This window comes from Mesocricetus auratus, unplaced genomic scaffold, assembly GCF_017639785.1.
Source record: "Mesocricetus auratus isolate SY011 unplaced genomic scaffold, BCM_Maur_2.0 Super-Scaffold_100008, whole genome shotgun sequence".
Taxonomy (NCBI): Eukaryota; Metazoa; Chordata; class Mammalia; order Rodentia; family Cricetidae; genus Mesocricetus; species Mesocricetus auratus.
Window position 1 is genome coordinate 63,779,864 of NW_024429192.1, and position 7,055 is coordinate 63,786,918.

Genomic DNA, 7,055 nt, shown 5'->3' on the forward strand with positions numbered 1-7,055 from the left:
CCCACAGGAAAGTGACTGCTGAACTCAAACAGTCCTACAGGGTTCCTGCTTCATGGAAGAGTCTACAAGACTTTCTTCAGGACACAGAAAAATGACTGACAGACTGCTGATGCAGATGGACAGTTTGAAATCTCCTGCTTTGCTGAGAAGTGTTCCAGACATACTGTGTCCTATGGGCTGAAGATGGATGCCCCAACATTACAGAGAAACTTCGGGTGACTGCCCAGGAAGCGAGATGTCTCTGTCAATCCTAGTGTTTATATATTATCCTTCTGTGGTCTTTGATGGAGTTGAAGGCAGATAGTTATAATTATAGTTTCCCTTAGTTATGATAAAAGATAAGCTACATATAGGACTTTGGACTCACAAGAATGAGATAGATGATATTTTCTTTAAATCTTGCTGAATGTTGATAGACAAAATGCTGTAACTATGTTCTTGCTTGATAGCTGTTCTGTTGTATATACTTTGACTATGTTAAAGTTAAGACCTTCCTTTTTGTTTAGACAGAAAGGAGAAGATGTTGGGGAAGTCCTGTGTATATGTCAATAAAGCACTGTTGGCCAATAGGGAAGCAAGATAAGTGGCACTAGGAGACCAGGAGGACTCTGGATAGGAGAAACACAGAAGTCAAGATGTAACTGCCATAGGGATAAGATGTCCGGAACTTTGCTCCGGTAAGAGAAATACTTAGATTAACAATTATGGGGTAAATACTTAAGTCAGAGCTAGCCAGTAAGAAACAAGCAAGGCCAACAGCTTCATAATTAACACAGCGTCTTGTGTGTTATTTGGGAACTACAATGTGGCAGACAGAGCCCAAGCAGCTGGCAGGGAAAAACCAAAGCAGCTGGCAGAGGAAAAGCCTTCCCTTTACATATATGTGTGTGTAAATTCCAATAAATTATAAAATCTGAAACTATTCTTATTGCATCTAAATAAAAGAGATATATATTTACTGACCAAAATACTGAAACAAATGACTGGAAACTACTTACTAGTTTGGGCCTAGATAAGTAAAAATTTTCTTCAAAGGAAATCTTTTTAAACAGGAAAGAATATGAGAATTTATTTTCAGGAGACCTGCACTATCAAAATACTATTAGCTATTTAAAATAACATAACAATATATTATGGTGTATATTTTGAATATACAGATGTAAAATATAAGGCAAATCCATGTAATAAATGGAGGGCATAAAACAATTATATAGTTTAAAATGTCCACAGAAGATTCAGCATAACCTTTTAATGTAAACTGCCACAGTTTACAAAATATTTATTTCTAATATAACAATTCAAACATAACCCTCATTTAGCTGAAAGCCAATTCAGAAAATAACCAGGAATACTAACAATACTGGCCCATTATGCCTGAAGTTCAGAAAGCAACTAAGTAAACAGAATAATTGTGAAAAGAGGAGAATTTAGGTCACATAATGATTACATTAAAGTAAATTGAAAAAACACTCCAATTAAACAACAGAACATTGTGAAACTGGATTAGGAAGAGATCCAAGCATATGCTCTTTACCAAAGGCACACCTTAAACATAGAACACAGATGGATTCAAATGTTAGAGCAAAATGAAAAGAATACATTAATGGGAGAAGGCTAATGTGTTTATTGTGGAGCATCAAAGTATGATTTAGGATATATGGGGTGCTACAGATGCAATGTCACATTGAAATGTGGACAAAACCCCAGCACATTAAGAAGACATGAGAAAGACTCTTTCTCACACTCGCAGAACCCTTAGTTCCCATAGTTCTTAGTCTAGGGTTGAAGCCTCTTAAGTGTTACCCATTCATGGCAGCATGTCTGTTGGTGTTGTCCTTGACCTGGACATGGTTAGGCAGCCTGGTTGGTGAGACTTCATGGCTATAGCTCTTCTGACCTAGTTTTCCCAAGGACGAGCACACCAATTTGTTACCCAATACCACCACTTGGTCAGTCCTGAAGATACATAATGGAAGTAATGTTATATGACTGTACATATTTTATTCATGTATTTAGTATATACATATATATATATATGTGCACACACACATATATATATATATATATATATACAATTAAATTAAATAAAAAGTTCAAGGATTCCAGAGAGCATGAGAAGGCAAATGAGGGGTTGAATAGAGAAAAGATAAGGGGACTGATGATGTAATTGCATTATAATCTCTGTCATGGTTTGAATGAAAGTAGCCCTCATAGGCTCATAGATTTGAATGCTTTGTCACCAGGAAGTGGCACTATTTGAATGACATAGGAGGTATAGCCTGTAAGAGGAAGTATTTTAGTAAAGGTGAGCTTTGAGGTTTTCAAAAAACCCAGGCCATGTCCAATGACTCTTCCAGCTGTGTGTGTATCTGGATGTAGAACTCTCAGCTACTTCTCCAGCACCATGTCTGCCTGCATGCGGTCATGCTACCTGCCATGATGGCAATAGACTAAATCTATGAAATTGTAAGCCACACCCAGTCAAATTCTTTCCTCTATAAGAGCTGCTATGGTCATGGTGTCTCTTCACAGTCACAGAACACTGACCAAGGCAATCTCAAAAATTAAAAAATATTAATAGCAAAAATAAAGAAGACATGAGAATTTTCAACATTTGTGTGCAGCTAAGGCAGACACCAGTTTTGCTTTCTCTGAATACTAATATGGCTGGAGGTGATGCTGAATTCTCTGTCTGTCCAGTTAAGTGTAGTTGTTAAACTTACACATGAACTTGAAGAACAGAGTACTCAGATTAAATACTATTTTGGGGTCTGCAAAGATGTTTCCTGATACACTTAGCATTTGGATTGTTCTCTTTCCTTATTGATCACAGGTTATCTACTGTGCTGAGGCCTGGAATAGAACAGGAAACAGAGAAAAGAGTAATTCATCCTATTGTCAGGCTCACCATTAAAGTCAGAATAAAACTTCCCATCTCCTTGTGCTGTCAAAATGGGATTCACCAGTCTGGGGTCCCTGCTTTAAAGTCCTTGAACTCAATTACATCACCAGTTTTGATGAGTATCTAGCTACAGGTGACAGATCATGGGTTTTCTCAGTCACCACCTACATGTGTAAGAGATCCTTGTAGCAAACATACCTATAGCTCCAAGCAGGTGTGGCCGCACATGTACATAAACGCAGCACTTGGGAGATCGAGGTAGGAAGAAGTCATAGTCATTCCTGTCAGGTCCCAACCTCCCCCACCTCCAAATGTCAATCTGGGTTCAGTTTAAGCTGGACTGTGATAGGGTAAACACTGCATCCCTCAGAAACTTTGGAAAGTGGGTTTCTGTTTGCCAGGAAAAGTCATTAATTTATCTGCTCCTACCCTTCCTCACATTCCCAGAGTCAGTGTCTAGTTCTCAATTAACTCAAACAAGCCTCTAACAGATCAGAGCTCCACACTGGTCCCCAGACTGTTCCAGATAGCCTGCCCTCCTCCTGCCGAATCATGGCCCCTTATAAGTGGCAGGACTTTTCCACTAGTTTTGTTCTCTCTCTGCTCCCACGTTCCTGGCCATTGTCTGTTTGCTTCTATCCCTGGTTTTTCACTCTGCTCTTCTATCTTCTGAGAGGCAGCACTGTCAGACTCCCCAAGATGCTTACTGATACTCTCCTGTTATCTTATCCACAATAAAAACCTTCACCTTACTAACAGAATGGTCTTGTATGAACTGTTGTTTTGTTTTTCTTTCTTTCTTTCTTCCTTTCTTCCTTTCTTCCTTTCTTTCTTTCTTTCTTTCTTTCTTTCTTTCTTTCTTTCTTCCTTTTGATACAGGGTTTCTCTGTGTAGTCCTCTCTGTGCTATCCTGAAACTCCCTCTGCAGACCAGGTTGGACTGGAACTCACAGAAATTTGCCTGCCTCTGCCTCCCAAATGCTGGGATTAAAGGTGTGCACCACCTCCATCCTATGTATACAATTCCTAATTACATAGAAAAGTAATTCTAGTTGTCAGCTTTGCTACATGAGATTCTGTCTCAAGATAAAAAAATGGGTTTCATTATGAAATTTTTGTGTTTGTTTATAATGTGTTTTGATCATAGTCACTTCCTATTACCTTCTCCTTTCCTTCAACCCTTTTGTTACCATTCTCTTCCTGAGTAATACCTCATTCTGCATTTCTGTCACATATATATGTACCCTGGTTTTGTCAAACAAGAGAATGCATTTGTCTCTGTGAGTCTGGTTTCATTTATCATCACCACTTCAAGTGTACCCATTTTTCCTTAAAATGGAGTCATTCCATTTTTGTCTGTGACTGAATGAAACCTTCTCTGTGTATGAACCCGGATGAGCAGGATGTAAAAATCTTAGATTTTCCTGTGGTTACATATGTATGAATATTATTACATTGTTTAAATGAAACATGGGTCATTTTTTTTTTTTGGCTTTTACGAGACAGGGTTTCTCCGTATTGTTTTGGAGGCTATCGGTCCAGCCCGGCCTCGAACTCACAGAGATCCACCTGCCTCTGCCTCCCGAGTGCTGGGATTAAAGGCGTGCGCCACCACCGCCCGGCGAAACATGGGTCATTTTTAAGCTGCTTTAAGTAAATAGATTTTAGAGACATGTCTGTCAGTAGATAGACATCCCATCTCAGAAGAAACAAAGAATGCCCACTGCTCATTCCCCTGGATGCTCTAGGGTGACATTACCTGCTGACATCAGGTAAAAACAAGAGTACACACCATTACTTCAGTGACCTAGTAACATGAAATTGCTATTCTAGTTTGAAATTTACACATTTGAAAATTAAAGCAACGATGTGTAATTTAGCCTCCTGTGATGGCTATTCTTGATTGTCAACTTGGCTACATCTGAAATGAAGTAAAACCAAAGTTCAGGGGACACCTGTGAGAAATTTTTCCTTAATTAAATCACTTGAAGTGGGAAAGTCCCACTTTTAGTCCAGATCTTTTGAGGTGGGAAGATACACCTTTAATGTGGGCCATGCCTTCTGCTGGCAGACTGTATAAAGATCATAAAAGAAGGAAACTCACTTATTCCTGTTTGTTCTCACATTTATTGGTAAGTCTTTTCCTTCACTGGCATTAGAATCTACTTCTCCAGGATTTCAGCATAAAATGAAAAACAGCTGAGACACACATCCTTCTGAACTGAACAACTACTGGATTCTTGTATCTTCTGTTGGTAGATAGCCATTGTTTGATGAGCTAGACCACAGCCTTTAAGCCATTCTAATAAATCCATGTATGTATATATTTGTTGTACAAGTTCTGTTGCTCTAGAGGACCTTGACTAATACACCTCCCATCAGGGTCCATGGAACTATGCAGGTAAAGGGTTAAAAATCAAATTAGATAAGCCTCAACAACCCCTCCTTGACCTCCAAGTTACCCAGTTCTACCCTGTTCCAAGACATTTAAAAACAAGACCACCTTTGGGAAAAGTAAAAATGACACGGTTCAACCCCAAAACCATAGACTGTTACCTCCCCATGACAAGCAATGAAAATATGTAAAATAACAGGTTATACTGCCAAAAATATGAATTCCCCTAGTCCCCATATCAGTGAATCCAAAGATCACCTACTCTTACCAAATCCTAAATAGCTAAGGCACGTACCACCCTGCTTTCATTTTTTTTCCTTTAAAAACTCCTTGCAATTGAAGCTTAGGCACCCTTTTCCTGCAGCTTCTGTGCCAGTCTGCAGCAGGACAAGGTCCCTGCCAAGGCTTGTAGATTAGCAATAAATCTTAAGGTTTTACACCAGTGAGTCAGTCATTTGGTGGTCTTTTCAGTGTCTCAAGAACTTGGCATAACATGCAGAAGAGAAGGAAGAAAGATTATAATAAGGCTCAGAGGGACAGATGATACCAAAGAAATGGCGTCTCTCAGACCCAGCAGGACTGATGCGTATATGAACTCATGGGGACTGTGAAGTACGCACAGGGTCTGCACAGGACCAAACCAGTCAAGGTCCCAGTGCTGAGATGGAGAAGTAGACAGGGACACCCATCTCTAATCTAGAAGGGATCTCCAATTAACAGCACTCACATAGGCTAAATTGGTTTCTCCAAGGAAGTCTATTGAGTACATAAACCATACTTAAGGACAGGCCCCATGCCCAGAAGTAAATGACCAATACAAAGTGAACTCAAAGGTGTTTTTGGAGAATTTTTTGTCTCATAATGCTTTGCTTGGGCATTTTTTGTCTTATTGGTTTTTTACATGTATATTATGGTTCTGATTTTGTGCTTTTTTGGGTGTGCGTGCATGCATGTGGTGTGTATGTGTGTGTGTGCGTGTGTGTGTGTACACTTGAGCTTGCCCATGTCTGCTTGTGTATGCATTTTATATGTTCTTCTTGTTTCTTCTTTGTTGGTGCTAGTTTGCTCATTTTGTTTTACTCTTGCCTTTTATTTGCCTGTTTTTGTCTGAGAGAGAGAGAGAGATAGAAAGAGAGAGAGAGAGGAGAGAGAGAGAGGGAGAGAGAGAGAGAGAGAGAGAGAGAGAGAGAGAGAGAGAGAGAGAGAGAGAGAGAGAGAAAGTATGAGGATGAAATAATGGGGAAGATGGGAGGATCTTGGTAGAGATGGGATAGGAGAACTGTGATCAGAAAATATTGTATGAAAAATTTCTATTTTTAATGTAAAAACCTATATTCACCACACAGAAATGACATCAGATGGTGTTGTATTTCCTTCAAGCTTCTTTCTAAAAGAAACAAAGAGCTACAGTTCAGGTGGAGCCCTTCTGATCTACCTCGAGTCCTAATTGTAGTGAAGAACCCTCTGATTGATCCACCCCTAGTCCTTACTGTAATGGGGCCCTTCTCATCTATCAACTCTGTAACATGGAAAAAGACCAAGAGGCAGGTACTGGGGTTCAAGCTTCAAGCTGAAGATCAGAGAAGCCAACCAAGTAGATCTTACCTCTACCCAACTGAAATGATAATCCTGTTTCCATGAATCCTCACAGGCAATATTCTCCATTCCTGTGTCCTCCTTCTTATATTCCTTTTTCTGCCCATCCATATCACTCCTGTTTCTACCTCCCTAGTGCTGGGATTAAAGGCATATGATCCCA